The following is an 18402-nucleotide window of genomic DNA, read 5'->3' on the forward strand; positions in this document are numbered from 1 at the left end:
CCGGCGGGCGGGGACCCTCCGCGCTCCCGGGGCTGCGGTCCCCAGCCCTGCCCCACCGCTGCCCACCCGCGCCCCTGAAGTTTATTTTTAGCTCCGGTTTATGTAACTGCCAGTGCTTCTATTACCAGCCCCGTGCTACTCCTTTTGGTAAAAATAATCTGTTATTTTTCGAAACGCCTGTCGGTTGAAGGTATGTGGGCAACCTGAGGGAAACTCGCTTTTCAGCAACCTCTTACTGATGTGTCATCAGGTACTAATGAGGAAAACCCTCTGTCAGTTTTGGTTTTTGAAAGTAACTGATATATGCAAGGAACAGGGAGCAGTTCTACTTGATTTAGGTGTCTCCATATGTCACAGTTACTGATGTGTGTGCATACGAAACCTGTGTGTCTCTAATTGAACGTGATCTTCTATCAATCAGTTCTAAACAGGTGTGTCTAAAAAGAGATTTATTTCATTGATTTTTCTTTGCATTTCCTTTTTTTTTTGAAAACAGCTAAAAGGGAAAATCAGTGATATGTCTTCCGTTCAAGCTGTTGTGGGTATCATTGTGTTGTCAGATAAGGAGGGCATTAGCATTATTTAGTGATCCCTGACCGTACTGTGGAGCAAAGAGTGAGAGGGGAATATTTAACCATTGGAGGTGGATCATATATAGACTCACCAGGTGCATGCATAGTTACACATAAAGTCCTTGTAAAGAGTTTATTTTGATCAACCATAAGCATTAGAATAATAAAAAAATACAATAAGAAGAGGCTTTTTAAGATAGTAATTATTTGTTTCACAGATTATATTTTCAGGAAAATATGAAAAACCTAGGAAGATAAAAAGCTTCATCATGGTGATGCTATGGTAATCCCAGACACAATTTCTTATTGTAGCACCATGAGGTCTCAGATGGTATCCAACATAAAACCTTTTAGAGGATCGGTCTTAGTATTTGAGACTTTGTTCAGTTTTTTTGTTTGGTTGGGGGTTTTTTGCTAGGGATTGAACCTCATCATTTGGCAAAACAGGTCATGTAGTCTTTTGGTTTTGTTGTTCTTTTGATTTTACTGTCAAGTACTTTGCCATTATATTGTCCTGTTTCTTTGCTCTTTTGAACCCCCAAATGCTGTTGAGATTTGAAAGGGAGGAGATTTTTTACTGGTTGCTGGTGATGTTTTCATTTTGTTGGCCTGGGATATTTGTTTTGCTTTTAATTCTATTTCCTTTGTTTGGCTCTGGAAGTTATAAAGATTATGTCAGATTTATGTTGAGCATCAGTTTTTCCTAATATGTGTCAGAAAAATGGTTTGATAGTTTCCATTCATTTCCTAGGTGCTAGATGATTAGATGAGAAATCACCATGACATTTTGGGTTGGCAGTCTTATAATTAGCCTTGCTAAAAAGCTAATGATAGTATTTAATGATACTTAACTGTGCTTCCTTTCCCAGTTACCAGTCTTTTGGGCAAATGACATGCTTTGGGATGTCAGGGCATGGAAAACCACATTCTAGGTGCCTGTGCTGCACTTTCAAAAAAAAAATATTTTTATTTAATTATATTACATGGAGAATTCAGCTCCTGGGAATTTCATGACTTCAACAGCATTAAGTCTAATAATTAATTTTATTAAATGAAGGCAACATTTTTCAGTCTTTGGACAGAATTCTGTTCTGATTTGCCTTGGGCAACCCTCCTGGATTTTAGTGTTTACACGGGATGACACTTTTTCAGTTGTGCAGAATATGCACATTGTCTTTGCTTGTTCTTTTCATTGAAAGAAGTGGTGAAGGTAGTATTTCTTCACCAAAGAAACTTGTATGTTTTCAGCTGTGGTTGAAGTTTCTTCCCAAGATTTCAGAGATTAATTAGATTGCCTTCTATTTAATTTGTTTCTCGTCTATGACAGTTTGTACATACGTGTTCTGTAGTTTTTTTCTGTAAATGAAATATAAAAATGAATCATTTAACAAAGCTAAATTTCTGTCTGTAAAGATAAAAATGTAGACCAGTGAAGAAAATGGATTTCTACAAATGCAATTGTACTATTCTTTTTTAAAATCATTATTGTCCTCAAATATAGCATACTAAATACCATGATTTATGAGTTTTTAAAAAAATCATTTTTGCTGTTTCTGGAGTTTTGAGATAGAGCAACAAAGTCTTTACCTTGGTGTTTGCAGCAGCCGAGTTTTTTTGAGGCATGGGACTTGTGAATTGGAGCCATAGAGTGCTTCAAGGTAAGCCTGGTTCTCTTCAAGTGACTCAATTAATGGCTTCATTGCATGGAGTTTTAATGAAGTTGCTCAGAAGTCAGATGAGTTTTCCCAATGACTTTCCTCTTTCCACATGCCTGCTATTAGAAAAGTGGAAAAGTAAAGCATCAGTAGCTGTATGTGTCTTGATAAGCAGCTCATCAGCAGTGGGTCTCCTGGGGCTGTGAGGCTGTCACATGGGTGCTCATCCAAAACTCCAGTGTTACATCAGAGATGCTGTAGCAGATCTCAGTGTCAAGCCATGAGGTTGAGCTGTCTGGTCACAGGGCAGCAACATGCATATGCTGAGCTGTGAATATCAAGCTGTGTCCTTTGACAAGGATGTATTGTGAGCCCTGCGCTAATCATGGGAACTTTCAGGTTAGTCTTCAAAGTGCTACTTCCTGCTAGTGCATTTGTGCAGCCTTAGTACAGCATTGCTGCCATGCCTGAGTCCATCTGCTTCCCCGTTCCCATCTGCCCCCATGCTATCCAAGGACGGATGCAGCTGGCTGTCAAGGCACAGGTGCTCAGGAGTCTGATCTGGGAAAACGTAGTCCCAAGGCAGAAGCAGACTGCTAGCTCTACTGCAGTGCTTGGCTTGCAGGTGCTCTAGCATAGGAGGGGGAAACTGTCTGAAGGAAGGAGGTTTTGTACTCTGCACTTGGTGCTTACTGGAAGTGTATATCTACAGCCTTTGGTCAAGTAATTACAATGTATTTACCAAGCATTTGGTCAGCCTGGAATTGGTCGGGCAGTTGGACTAGCTTTTGTGTAGGTTTCATGAAATAAAGCAGGGTACAGTAGAATGTTGGCTTTGTGTGGGTTATCTCTAAAGGGTGTATGCACCGTTTCTTATCTGTCAAATCTGTAGTTTTTGAGTTCTTCCACTGGAGAATTTTGAGGGCCCAAAAGATTGGGTTTGTTTTTTAAAAAAAGTCTGAAAACAACTGCAGTTTAACATAAAGTATATGACCCAGTCTGATGTAAGACTTTTATTTGTTGAAGGTCTCCTAAGTCATACTTTTATGCACAAGCAAAGTAATGCCTTGAGTAGATGTGTTTGCATAAGGAGCATTAGGCACACCATCAGTAAAATGTGGCTGAGGTGGAAATTGCAATCAGAAGAATGGAAAAGCCGTAAGTCTGAGATTCTAGGAGGGAAGGATGAGACTTGGGCAGAGGCAGTGCCCCTGTGGGCTCCCCTCCTCCCTTCCTCCTGTTTGTCTTTGTTACTTAGGGTTGAAACAGTACTGCTGGCTCTGTGCTCCCGTGCTTTTACTGTCCATAGCAGTAATATCCTGAAATCTCTGGTATACTGGGAAATTCGCAATACAAGGTTTGTTTTTTTCTTTTTTTCCTTTTTTTTTCCCCCTAATTTTTATCTTTAAGTCAAATGTGGAGGTGACAGGAAATAGAATCTTGAGTCTATTCAAATATGTAATAAGCATAAAACTGCTAGCTGAGAGCTCAATGCTATTTAAGCCATTTCCCAAAGTGCCAGTTCTTGCTCAGTGGGCTGGTTGCTTTTTTAAACTTCTGACAGATGTAGCTTGGGAAATACACGTCAGTCTAATCCTTTAGCTTCCAGTAGAATTGATTTGTAGAATGGTGAGGCTAGTGTCTCATGTTTTCAGAATCAATAGAATGATCAGTTCTGCATTATTTCTTTCTGGTAGAGCTGCATAATTTTGACCTCTTTAAAATACTAATAACTGCACTCAAGGATTCTTGTTGATTCTGCATGCTAATGTGGATTACTTAAAATATCAAAGCTGTTGAGGCAATAGATGGTATAAAACTCAATATATTGGACCTAAGATGTATGCTGACTGTCATATAAAAGCCAGGAGGAGATAATGACACATTTTCATTAAGATATGTAAACAGTTTTGTTATGCAGATGTTGTTTGTTTTTTATTTTGAAGTAACAAATGGATGACTGCAGTGCTTATTCATAAAATATGCACTTCTGTTTGCCTCAGTGAATTCCTACCATATTCATATTTTTCTCTGTAAACTAATTAAGAGTAATTTGTTTTAGGATAATCCTTTTAATATTATCACTGAAAAAATATCTGCCATTTAGATGTTAACTATTGTATTCTCTTTCTTTTTAGTAGACTGGAGGAATCTTTAGATTTACATCCTTTCCTTGTTTGGGATGTGCCAAAAATCAGGCATTCTGCCTTCAGCTTAGCTTTAATTAGTAACTTTTTCCATTCTTTTGAGGAAGAAATTTTGAATCCTGGCAAAAAAAGACTGTAAAGTGAGATGCAATTTCACTGGTTTTGTATCAAATTTATTGTACCCTGATGCTTAAGAAAAACAAGATCATTCTGTGAAAATTGAAAAAGAGAAGCTGCTTTTTGAAGGATCAGCAAAGACTTCATAAGTCTCCTTTCTTCTTCAATGTCTTTGCTGATCTTTTAATACTTCCACGTCCACATAGCTCAAGAGTAGTTGAATATACAGAGCCCTGAAGGAGATGCACCACTTTATTCCAGCACATAGATCTAGCTGATGTGATTGGGCATGCTCCCTTCTCAGTCTTTCTTTCTGAACCTCTTGGTCTCTATTTTCCTTCTCATATCTGTGATTCTGTGTGCTGTGGCATGAGGGACTAATCAGATTTTATCAGGCTGAGTTCTCAAAATGCTCTTGACAGAGAAGCTTTTAGTTAACCTGTAGTTCACTGAAACTATTCTACTAGTATATAACTTAGTGCTGTACATGAAAATGGGTTCTAGATTGTGATCCATTTCAGGGACATCAAAATACTGTTACCTGTTTGTTATAACTCAAGGAAAAGCACAATCTAGAATTAAAGTTCCGAAAAAAAAATATTTCTGAAAATGTTCTCTGTGAATTTGCTGTGCCAGGAATCTGTACATTTACCTCATACCTGAGATGTTTCTTTATTCCTCACCTTAGTCACAAAAATCCCAGTATCTTCACAAATGTTTCTTCAAACTGTTTTAGGCTGACTGTTTTTCTACTTCATGGTTGATACCAAGTCGCTTTTGCTTCTATGGACACTTCGATAGTTTGGAAAGAAACCAAAGCACAGGGGCATTCCACTTTTGTGAGACTCCCATCTGGAGTACTGCATCCAGCTCTTGGCTACCCAACATAGGAATCACATGGACCTACTAGAGTGATTCCAGAGGAGGGTCACAAAGAAGATCAGAGGGCTGGAATGCCTCTGCTATGAAGGCAGGCTGAGAGAGGTGGGCTTGTTCAGGCTGGAGAAGAGAAGACCCTGGGGAGACCTTATAGCCCCTTCCAGTACATAGAGAGCCGAGAAGAGCTGAAGAGGGACTTTTTACAAGGGCACGTGGTGATAGAATAGGGGAAGAATGGCTTTAAATGAAAGGAGGTAGATTTAGATTAGGCATTAGGAAGAAATTCTTTTCTATGAGGGTGGTGAGACAGTGGAACAGGTTACCCAGAGACTCTGTGAATGCCCCATCCCTGGAATTGTTCAAGGCCAGGTTGGATGAGCAACCAGGCTTTGAGCAACCTAGTTGCAAGGCGTAGGAACTAGATGATCTTTAATGGTCTCTTCCAACCAAGGCCATTCTATGGTTCCATGAATCGAATAGACTTTTCTCCTGATCTGCTGCTTGAAGGAGAAGTGGCCTCTGTGCATCCTGAAGGAGACTAAAAGTATTTTGTCATTTCTGCCAGAAACAAATCAAGGAAGCTTGATAAATAATGCAAGGATGAGCAGTTGCCAGCAGCTCTGTGTTACAGGGCAAAAAATCCTAAGTGTATGTAGCAAGGTAGTCAAGTTTTCATCTTTACAACTTCTAGAGCAAGTTGGAGGAATCGCCCAGCAAGGTGTACAGTCTATCCTAGCGTTCTTTTCTGGAAACGGTGAATTTTTTTGTGCTAGGTAGCTGCAGTATTTGAACATCTCCTGGTGCTTTTGATATGATAATGCTGATACAACAGAAGATTACAGTTTTACACCCAGAGAAATAAGAATTGGGTAGACTAAGCAGCCTCTGAAGTCAAATGGAAATGGTTTTATTTGTGTGAGACACTCTTTAGCTTCTTGATATATAACCTATTTCAATAATACTGCAATTATTATCTTTGATTAGCTAAAGCTTTTTAGCTTTGTGTGCCTTTTTCTTGCTGATACATTTGTCAGCTGTTAAAACTTTACATGAGTAAGGAATTGTCAGAATAATTTGATTGCTCTGTGGTCAGGTTGTTCTTGTAAGGGCCCATCTGGTCTGTGTCATCATACTTCTGTTTCAACCTGTATGCACAGCTGCAACTACTTTCCTTGATAGTTTTCTTCTGTTCTCAGGTGGTTGTGGGGAAGATACATAAAACTAGCAGCTTTTTCTTTTTTTTTTTTTTTAATTTGCAAATGCTAGGGACTTGAGAAAAACACTTTTTTGAAAGGGGAAATTGCCCTTTTCTGGAGTGGGGGAACGCAGGAGATGTTTAAAACAACGGACAATTTATGTCATGCTCTTCCTTTGTGAATGGATAATTGCTTTGCAACTTTACTTAAGAATAAAAAAATAAATTGCACTATTAAGATCTGCAGTAACTTTGTGTACCAGATGTTGGTATTGGCCTGTTGGGACACATCGTAAGACAAATGCATGATTTGATAATCTGATGCTGGTTTTATCTCAGCATAAAACCACTAATCCAACAGAGCTGTAACCAGGAGAAACAATTAAAAACTCAGAACCATTGTGTATTTTCTTAGGAATTTTCTTTATCTGTCCATCTTCTTCTTGTGGTGTGATGGGTTGCGTGAGCAGCGCCTGCAGAAGTTATGTTTGTACTTCCAATTGAGTGTATTTCTACTGTGCTTAGTATGCATGCGATTTACAAACACTAACAAGATTGAGGCCATATGCTTCATCCTTTGATGGGCTCCCTGGAAGTAAAGTGGCAAGCAGATGTGAACAAGGCAGACAGGGTTCTGTTTGCAACAGCTGAATGCCTGTTTGTCCTACAAAGGATGTACTTACGTTTAAGTGAGAAATTTATAATCCAACTAATCCTGTCCGATGAAGGAATTTGTATGCGTTGTTTGTAATCTAAAATAGCAGGCTTGAAGTAATAATCAGTTTTTCAGCTAAACAGTTCTTGCTCATTGTACATCCTGCAAGATTGAGGAGATGGGTGTCCATATGATACATAATAAATGACAGCCAAAGTAGAATTGTAAGTAGCTTTATCTGTTTTTTCAGCCTTAAAAGCAGTGTAATGTTTAAAAAGCTTTATATGCTCTTGCAGCATCTCATAGAAGTGCATGATGGCCCAGCTTTCATCATGAATGGTTTTTATTTAGAGGAGTTGTGGTAACCTCATAGATTGCAAATAAAAAGTCCAGCTAAAGTGGATATGCCATATCTCTGGCACTCAAAAAGCATGTACATGTGACATGCTATTTTAATAAGAATTATCTGTTGAAAACATAGTCCTTTGTATTCACATATAGTACTGACAAGGTGTTCAAAGAATGACTAGGAAAGCAAAAGTTCTAACACTTGCTACCTCTGATGGGCAACCTGGCTTTACTAAGATAACTTCTGTTTACCTGTGGGTCAGAATATATTAATTTTAAATGTAAAGCACTAAGAAATAAGCAATAGAAAAATTATTGTCTATATTAAGACTTTTTAAAATCCACTATTAATGTAACAAATTGTTCAGCTTCAAAATTGATTCTTAATTCTGGCTGCCATTTCCTGGGGTATGAGGCACCATAAAAACCCTTCTGGTTATACTGGATGAAAACTCAGTAGGTTGTAGATTCCACTTCTGCTTATCGTTCTGGACAACATACAGTTACCTGTAATTCTATGTGTATTGTATAATTGTATCATAGTTATCCTCTGTCTAAATTATTATGCTTTGTATATTAAATGAGAATTTAATTAAACCTATATACTTCTTGATGTACAGCCAATTATATAAATGCAGTATAGCTATGTTTTAAGGGCTTTTTTCTCTACAAATAGTATTTTTCCTTTTCTACTGGTATTACTTCTTCCTTCTCAGCCATGTAGGGTTAAAGAGAATGTATGAAGGCATTCAGAATTTTTAGTTTTCTAAATAATAATTAAGGGAAAAAGCAGCTGTGAAGAGCATTTCAGCTCAACAGTATTCTGCTATTCTCATTTTATTTTTTCTTTCTCTATGTAGCATTTTGAAACACCTGTTGTTTTAGGTTGGTAGGGTCATGCTGTCTCTAAAAAGGATCAGTCATAAATTTTGGTTTTTTATCAGTCAAATTCTGAACAATAGTATGAGGATTTCTTTGATCAATGTGTAGTTTACCTCATTATGGATCAATTATTAAATATTAGAATCAGTAAGTGGAACTCAGCTTCCTAGTCTTGTTATTTTGGTTAGTAATAAGGATTTCTGCGACCTGTCTATAGCAATTGAGGGCTCAGACATGACTGAATTAATTCTGCTTAAAGATTTCTTAGTCATGGGTCAGCTGAGCTGCAGTAACCAATGACATGCAACTTGCAGCCTGTGGGGAGCATGAGGTGAAATATTTGAGCTTGACCTGCTTTAATTAAGAGTTAGACCAATATATGTTACTTTTTAGTATTTTGCACAGTGGGTGCACAGCCTGTCCGTGACGGGGCTCTGCTGACAAGTGGGGACCTCATATGGTCAAACAGCTCCTGCTGGTGTCTGACCTCCCCAGGTGCAAGTCTGTGCATAAATTCATCTCTATGCAGACCCATGTGTGGATGTGCCTGAGCTTCAGCACATACTTAATAGTACTTTGATCATACTTAACATAGATTGAGCTTGATGTCCAGAGCCTTTTCACTGTTCAATTTCTGCCTCTCCTGTTTCTGCGAGGAGTGTCCTTGGACCTCTTGGGGTGTATCAGGGTTTTGCCATGAGACCAGGCTTGAGGCTGCTGCTATCATGCATTCAAACTGCACAGACATGAGTCTGAGCATCCAAGAGGCCTGAGGGAGCAAAAGGGAGCTTATGCTGCATTATACTGTAGTCCACAAGCACATTCAGTGTGATGGTGTGAGGACAGTCCGGCTGTTGGGATGGTCCCCTTTGCCAAGTGCTCACGCTTGACTGAAGTCAGCACTTCAGTCAGTCACGGGGACACTTTCCAGAGCATTTAGCAAAGGCAGATGAGGTTTGTAGGCAGACTGACCTTGGGGCATGTGAGTGTTTTGGGGACGTCTGCAGCTGGCAGAATGAATGTACAGAGCTGCGTTGTGAGCTCTATCAGGCTTTGCCTTGATAAGGGGATCTGACCACTCAAGCAGGAGGGACATCTAGCCTTTACTGCCTAGCTGTCGAGTGGTAGTTGTGAAATTAGGCTTCTCTGTAAAGCATTAGAAGACTTGTGCATGAAAAGAATTATACAGGAGCTAGATACATACTCATTGTTAATTAATTATCTTGGTATTGATGGAGTTTAATTGCACGCTTCCGTGCTACTTGAAATCTCAAGGCTTTCCCGAGGTGGAATACTATATGTGAGTGTGTGGTGCTACTAGAATCTTTTTATGGAACCACATTTATTTTCATAGTTAATATTGCAGTTTTACTTGGTATTTCTTTTGCTTATGAATTGACTGTGATTGCTGTGTGGTTAGAATTAGAAGGAAATCATAAAGTGGAGACTATTTCTTTAAAAAAATAAACTTATTTACATATGCAAGTGTGCGCACGTGCTGCCAGAAAAATAGTCATATTTACCTGGTTGACTTGTATCCATAGTTTAGTTTATGAGTACCTTTAACTTTGAATGCTGATGGCAAAAAAGTAGTGCCTGAAAGAATTAGTTCATTACATCAGAATGCTTAAATTATTATCATATCACCAGATCTGTGCAAGCACCTCTCAAGGCAGCATACTTTGAATTTCTTTTCCAGTAATTTAAGTTGCTCGAATAATGAGAGATTGCATCCAACATTGATTTAAAAATACATGCTCGTACATTTACATAACAAATATGTATTTTATCTAGTACCCCTTTATTGTCTTCACAGAGAAGACCAAAAGCCAGCTCTTATAAAGTCTACCTTGAAGATAGTCAGTGTCAAAGCTTCACAAGATCAAAAATTTTCAGATAGACATTCATCCTTAAAATACTTCTCTCACCACTTGAACTTTTTTCCAAGATTTTTGATAAAGCAGCAACATGTTTACTAATATTTTACAGATCTATGCAAAGGAGGTGATCCTTGTTAAGGTAAAGCATTTTGCACTACTTTATAAGTGGAAGGAGATACAGTGACATAGTGAAGAAGAGTAGCAGGGCTTACTTTGGCCAGTAGACTTTGCAATTAGTTTTCAGAATACCAGTGCATGCCTTAAAGGGCTGTTTTTATGCTCTGCTGTCTTCACAGCATAGTATACAATCTCCTCTCTGTCTTGCAGGCATTTCCTGTACTAGGAAATTTTTGCTAAAATTTCCCACTCTTGCTGCTCCTGTTTCAGTTCATTGGCTGCTGTGCTAATGAGGGCACTTGGGACTTCCTCTTAATTCAAGCACTGCATTGTATAAACTCCTAAACAGGGTCAGACAACATAGTGTTGCCAGCTGCACATCTGCAGCCATCTGGATTTGTAGCAGGAGCACTAAAATAGACATTGTGTAGCAGAGTTGAAAGAGTGACAAAAGTGGTGCAAATCATATTTGCAGAAAACTATGAAGAAAATGCCCCATATTTGGTCTGTAGGACATACAGTATCATTACTGAAAAGGTCTTTCTACATATATGTGTATCAAATAAAGACAAATGGGCTATACTACTGCTATGCAGTGTTGTATGAAAAAGCTAGCTGGCTAACAATGCACTCCCATTGCATTGTTAAGAGCAGTGGTAAGTAATTATTAAAGCCTCTGGTGCTCATAAAGAGGCCTCTGCCTCCACTTTGATGACTTCATTAAGATTCTGTTTCTAATAAACATCACTTCAGAATCTTAATTTATTATAATAACATTCTCAAGTAGAAATAACTGCACACTGAAATTACAGCTTTCAGGTCTGAGGAAGGAGATGCAGGGGAATGGTCACACATTGCTTCATATCTGGGCTTACTAGTTGTTTGAGGTGAGTCTAGAAGAGCGACTTCTGATCTGTTTTTTCTTTGGATCCTTTCTCACTGACCAGCATCTCTCATGACTGTTATGGGAATAACTTTGTGAGTCTGCCTGAAGTCAGTGAAACTTCAGAAGTTAATTTTTGTAGGGTAGTTCTCTTTGTGTTACTCAAGTGTCAGTATAAGTTGCAGTCAGTACTTTTCTTTGAAAGCTTTTATTTGGTCACTTGTTTGCTGGCTTTCAGAGGCACTAGAAGAGTGCATTTATACTGTCAGGGTTTGTTACTGAGTAGTTTTACTGTTGGTTTTATGCTGTATGGACATATTGCACACAAGTAACCCTGATGAGAGACAGCACAGAGTAAGTAATAGTTTTGGATCAAATGCTTCTGTGCATTGGCTTTTAAAATGTTTTAAACCCATTTTTAATGACACCTGGATCCTTTGGAATAATGCTTACAGTGCGAAGACATAAAGTATTATATAAGAAGAATGACTTTAAGGTAATACATTCAGGAGTGGGCATTACATTTTTGGACTTTTTTTTTCCTGATTTATCTGACCTGTTCAACCTTCTTCCCAAATATTTGGTATTACTCTCCTGTAAAATTGGCTTGTCTTCCTAGTTTTGTTTTGTTGTTTTCTTGGGATAGCATTCATAGCTAAGATCCATGTCTTGACTTTGGATTAAGTATTGCTGTTAATCTAGATTGCTGTAGGTTTTCACATCAAATCCAGCTCCTATTGAAATTTGTGGGATTATTACCTTTGATTTCAACTGGAAGAAGTTAATGGCCTTAATGCATTTGATGTGTTGGCAATTATACTGTAGCCTAAAATAACTGTAAAGGAAGAGATGCTTATACAGAGGCCATTATAGTAGCAGTGGAGCTAGGTATGTGATTTCAAAGACAACTATTTTATTGTGAAAATAATTTTTAGTAAAAAATGTAGTTATTTTACTGAGCTGTCTGCTTAAATTTATCATAATTGATAATAACAAGCATAAGTAAAAAACCAATTACGTGTGTATGTTTTGCAGATACACAAATTTTGCCACAAAAATCCAGAAAACAATTTTTGTGGAATCTTACAGGTATTAATCTTATGTACAGCCTGTTTTTCTCATAGCTTTTTTAAAACACAGGGTGCTTGTACTGTTGTAGTATTTGGTCCTTCAGTTTCAGGTTTTTTGATGACAATGGCAATTCAGTGAAAGTGGCTTTCCTTGAACTGATCTCAGGAATAATGTATCTACAAAATGTGGCTGGCCTTGAGTAGAAGTGAGATAGAAGTAAGACAGTGTGAAAAGGAGGAAATTCAGACATTCTCCTTCCTCTGAGCCTCTGAGAACAGTTGGCTACAGTCATATGCTGACTGTAAAACCACTACTTTGTGACTAGAATCTTTAAGAGATGCCTTTTATGTGATCAGTTTTTATTCAAACAGGGATGAAAGACCGTTTATGTTGAATTTTGCAATTGAATGTTCGTCCTGGGTAGAAAAGTGCAGTTGCGTAGATCACCTAAGGTTTAAAATACAGCATAACATTGCTGTTGGAAATGATCATTGGAATGGGTGGTATAAGCATTGGTATAGTGTTTGTCAAGGAATAATGTTTTCAATATGCACAGACAGATTAAGAAACCAATCTCCCTCAACAGAGAGAACAAAGTACTCTCTGGCATTTTCTTGGGCAGTCAAGAAAGAAAGGAGTTTACCAAGGCCAGGTCATAAGGAACCAACCACAGCCTTTCTCAGATGTGTCACTTGAAGTCCAGTAGAAGACTTCCTTGATACAGTTGAGTGCATAGCTGAACATTTATGAAATTCATCTTCTAATAGGGAAGATAAATCACGGGGCTTCGAACATTTTGTTTTTCCTTCACAAGTGTCGTAGTATTTTAAAGGTTGAAGTTAAGTGCTTGAAAAAAAGAGAAATTTAATGTAAAATTCTTCTTCAAACTCCCTAATGAAATAATTATATTTAACAACCACCTTTTTAAAGTATCAGTCAGAGATCAGAAGACTAAAATTAGTTGATCTCTGGTCATATTACAGCTCCTCTTCCTAACGAGGTGTATTTGTAAAGTGTGGAGCTTGGAAACTGGATAATGTCATCCTTACTTTTTGTAAAGAGAAAATGAGAACAACTTAAAAACTGTATGAATTTCCTGCTGTAAGAATCTTATGTGGAGTATTGGAGCCTAAAGTAGCTTTACAGTTTGAAATGTGAATCGATTCTTTTAGAACAGTTTTGAATTAATTTTTCTCTCTTCCCCTTGCTATTTACTAGGGGTTTTTTTACATGTAGAGATTTCCTCTAGATTAACATTTTTTTACCAGCTCTTGGATGTTATATTTTAAAATTAGAAAAGCTCGGTGCATGTGCAAGAGTTCTCACGAATGCCTGTTATCTACTACCTCTTGCAATGTGTTCACCAAGAATAGTTTGTCTCAGTATCGTGAAACTGTGCCAGTAGTTTAGATAGTTCTAGAGCCAGTTGCCAGACACTTACTTGGCCCCCAGGCTGCCACACTGGCATTACTGAGCTTGTTTTCCCAGTGTCCTGGCCATTTCTAATTGGTGGGAGAACTGCAGAGCAGAGCAGCTGAATGTTCTTCATCTCACAGTGATACTAAAGGTTTAGGATGCTTGAGCAGGAGCTGTAATGCCAAGGACAGTGGATAAAGAGGGCTGAATGCAGTTAGAACTAGAGTGAATTTCTCATCGAGGCGGAGCCTGGCAGGGCTGGTGCACCCTGTGGGGCTGCTGCTCATCCCTCTGCTTCTGTCACAGAGCATCAAGTGCTGCAACAGGGTCTGCTCTCATGTGCCAAGACTTGTGCTCTGGCCTTTCTCTTAGTTACACTCAGAAGAGAGGGGTCCTGGTAACTCTTTCTCAAAATGATCCTTTCACATAACCAGACTTTGCTCTGGTATTATGTGATTCCAGCCCTGGTGCTGCTCTGCAGAGACTTTGCCTGTTGGGCACTGCAGACATGCTCCAGAGGAGATGCTGTTTGCACACGTGATCAGTTGCTCAGTTAAGAAAAAAAAGAAAAAGGGGGGGGCAAAGCTCTTAGAGACTCTGCTTAAAACATTTCAGTTTCTTCTCTCATATGGTTAAGTAATGAATGAAGATACTTCAGTGAATGAAGAAGTTGTCCATGGCTCTGTGATTATGTGCTTATAGGGTTCTCTTCTGGCTTCCTGCTTATAAATGCTTGGTTATTATGTACCTCTTGACTATCTCTACAATGTATTAAAAATACTTCCTGTCTGAAGTAACATTATTGTTTAGTAGCATATGAAATCACAGAATATGCTGAGTTGGAAGGGACCCACAAGGACCATTGAGTCCAACCCTTAGCCCTGCACAGGACCATCCCCAAGAGCCACACCTGTGTGCCTGAGAGCATTGCCCAATTGCTTCTTGAACTCTGTCAGGCTTGGTGCTGTGACCACTTCCCTGGAGAGCCTGTTCTAGCACCCAACCACCCTCTGGGGGAAGAACCTTTTTTCTAATATCCAACCTAAACCTCCCCTGACACAACTTCAGGCTGCTCCCTTGGGTCCTGTCACTGGTCACCACAGACTATACACTAGACCATATATAGCCTACAGATAATATTTCACTATTAGATATGTAATGTGTTTTTTTTTTTTGGTAAGTGGCTATGACCAAATACATACCAGGAAATCTATTTACATTTTGATATTTGATATTTTTCTGAAAAAAAAAAAAAAAGACAGAAAGACTACATATTTTTAAAACAAAATTTACTGGATAAAAAAGGCCGAGTATTTTTTTCAATGTCTGTCTCTAGAAAGAGCAATTTTCTGTTCAGATCTTTTCTCTAGACCTTCAGAAGCTGCTTGTGGTCCTGTATCCCCATGCTGAATGCAGAGGGAATATTTTGTGTTTAACCAATAGCAGACAGATTTATCTAGGATTTGTTTTTTCATTTTCCTCAAAACTACTGGTCATTTTTCACTAAAGAAAATGTACTTCTGTGAAAATCAACCAGAGCGTTGGCTATCAGTTTAAGCAAGCAAGAAGCAAAGAACAAGCAAAACACAAAGAAAATGGCCTCAAGGGAAAGTTCTGCATAATGAACTTGAAATTGCTACTGCTGGAAATACTGTTGTTGCTTTTCCTGCCAGGGCTGTCACCTCACTCAACGTTTTTAGCTTGAAGTGGAGAGTAGAGCAGCATCACTAAAGGCCGAGGTTTATGCTGCTAGATTTTCCAAACTCTGAGACCACTATGCTCTTTGGTACATTTATGACATCTTTGAAGAGGAAATTGGCCAGAAATACCCCATGGTCTCAAAAATTGAGAGGATAAGGGAAAGGGCAGGAATAATAAAGCATGTGGAAGCCATGTTTTTAGAAGAGATCTACACCATACTTACGAGTGGGAGCTCATAAGTAAAATGAATGGGGAGACAATGCAACTTAATTGACAACAATTTCCCTAGAGATACATAAATAATCCCCAAGATTTTTAACTCCAGTTCCCAGCTTCCCTTCTTATCTGATAAGGAGGTATGAGAAAGCTCATTCTAAAGAGGAAAGCAGAGCTGTGGACTGCCCAAGATGCTCATTCCCCAAAGGGACAATCCCTTGCTGTGTTATTTCTTGAAGATGGTCTCACAGAAGTCTACTTGAGTAGGGTTCAAGTCATGCCTAAATAAGAGAAATACAATGAATGAAAAGAAGTCAGAATTACAATGCACAGTATTGTAAACTGTTCTTCTTAACTTGACAAGTTTAGCACATGGATGAATATTTAGTGGTCTTTTTTAATGTAATAACTGCTTTTCAGCATTACTCATCTTTCTGGGTGGTTGCTGTAGCTACAGCATAACCCTGAGAACTGGCAGAGAGGGAATCGTGTATTCCACAATGTTCCCTAGCCTGTGTGAAATATTTCGTGAACATTTGTATATCCTAAAGTAGGTGTTAGCTAGAATAGTCTATGACTGCATACATGGAAATTTATTTCCTAATCTCAGATAGAGATTATCAACCTTATATTTCAGGATTTATCGTGCACTAATGCACCCTCAGATATCTTGTCATCCAAATGAATGTTTAATTCTCAGTTGAGTCCTGGGGTTTTGTAGGCAGTTACGTGATATAGATGAGAAGGTAGACCATAAAATAAACCTCATTAGTATTTCAGAAGTGCAGATTTAAGGTCATTTATTTGTATAGGTTCTGGGTGTTGTAAACCATAGGTGACAGTGGGGGAAGTTTGTTTATGGAGTCAGTTTACTGGAAAATCAACAATGTCAGAGCTACTCTAGCTCTAATATTTGGAATGAGTCAGGTTTGACATTTTAAATTGAAAAACAGCTCAGAATTTAGAACCAAGTTAAGAATATACTGGATGGATCATTTTGGGAAGGCCAAATTAGATTTCTAAATTGACATACAGTGCTAAAACTAGGAACAGCTTGCCTGCATTCAGAAAAACGACTAATACAGAAAAAACCCTGGACTTACTTGGGAGGAAGGAATCAGTGTAGAGAATGTGTGCTAAAGGCTATAAGAATCCTTTGTAGAAAACAAGGAAAGGGAACTGGTGTTAAGTGGTTGGCAATAAATATATCACTAGTTTAAAACCACAATGAAAATCAATCAACTAATAAATTAATCAGGGGTTAAGAGGCGAAACTTCTCCTATAACTTAAATTTTACTGGGTTAATTTTTTTTTTTACATGCTTCCCTAATAATAAAGGATCATTCTTGTCTTGCTCCTTCTTGTAGCAGTTATGTACCCTATGTTTTTATCTAAGGACTGTAAAAGTAAGTTTTTTATATATATATTCTTTAGAATACTGGAAAACCTGCACTTTGTATTGTTAGTCTTCAGCTGAAAATTGTTCTTTTCCTTATATTTTACATGCTGTAGTTTTATGTCAAAAAGTTTTCTCACCCTTAGGGAAGGATGGCCTCCTCTGCTTTTAACAGATGTTAAAATATCTGTGAGCTAAGAATTTTAATATATACCTTCTAGAAATTTGTACAGTGATCTTAAGTAGTATGACCCTGTTAGAATAAGGTAAAAGATACTTCTAATATCCTCTTCTTTCCATTACAAATTATATTTCTATACCTGAACTTGTGTAGTTTTGTCCAGAGATTTGTGTTGTCAGAACATTCAGATTCTCCATTGCAATCTTTCACTGTAAGTTTAGGAATATTCCAAAAACTTTTTGCCCCAAGACTTAGAGAAAAAGTACACAAATAATTTTGTTAAATTAAATGTCATTTGTTGACTGATTATAACTTGCATATGCAGTGGAAGCGGTAATGGTGGTTCCTGTGCCAGCGGGAATACAGAAATTATTCCTTCAAGGAATATTCCAGGCATGCAAATTATTGTAAAGGGCAAGGGGGAGATCACCCTCCTTTTCCTCTACTGTGTAGGGCTGATTATTGCCAGTGATGCTGGAGAGAAGGAGAAAGAATTGCACTGAGAAACAGAATCTCTCATGGGATTTGCTGAGATTGAAAAAGATTTTCTTTCCATTTCTGAAACATCAATAGGCTGATTATTGAGATGAGCAGTGCTTGTGCTGAAGGATGGAGGAAGGAGAACAGCTTTAGCTGAGCTGCCAGTACAGAAAAATAAAGGACCTGTATTTATTGCCAAATTCTAGAAGGATTCTGTCAAAATGAAGCCACAGAAGCATAGAGACGAATGCCTTGTGTGCTCAGTGGCATATCCCACTCTGATTACTTCTGACAGTAGAGCACTAGGCCTGCTATAGCAAAAATTTTGTCTTTAACCAGGTTCTGCGTCCTTCTGACCCTTACATATACGTGCCCACTCTAAGAGTATTTTCATTCAGCTAAGAACAAACACTGCTCCCTGCTATTCTCAGAACAGAGGGTTTTCTTCATCCAGGTCACCATCAAAGATGGGAAATGTAACAAGGAAAAATTGTTGGCAGCAGTAAGGATCTAGATGCAGCCAATGAAGACAGGTTGCTGAAAATGAGGATATCCTTTCCTATAAGTGAGTGAGCAGTTCTGCCTTTCGTTAACCCCAACTTCCCTACCA

General features: G+C 38.3%; 1 protein-coding gene across 1 annotated transcript in view; it reads left to right on the forward strand.

Moving 5' to 3' along the window:
* PLPPR5 (phospholipid phosphatase related 5) overlaps positions 1 to 18402 on the forward strand; it is a 44746-nt gene that overhangs the window by 943 nt on the left and 25401 nt on the right. The gene's annotated exons all lie outside the window — the stretch shown is intronic.

This window comes from Manacus vitellinus, unplaced genomic scaffold, assembly GCF_001715985.3.
Source record: "Manacus vitellinus isolate BGI_N305 unplaced genomic scaffold, ASM171598v3 scaffold_56_pilon, whole genome shotgun sequence".
Classification (NCBI taxonomy): domain Eukaryota; kingdom Metazoa; phylum Chordata; class Aves; order Passeriformes; family Pipridae; genus Manacus; species Manacus vitellinus.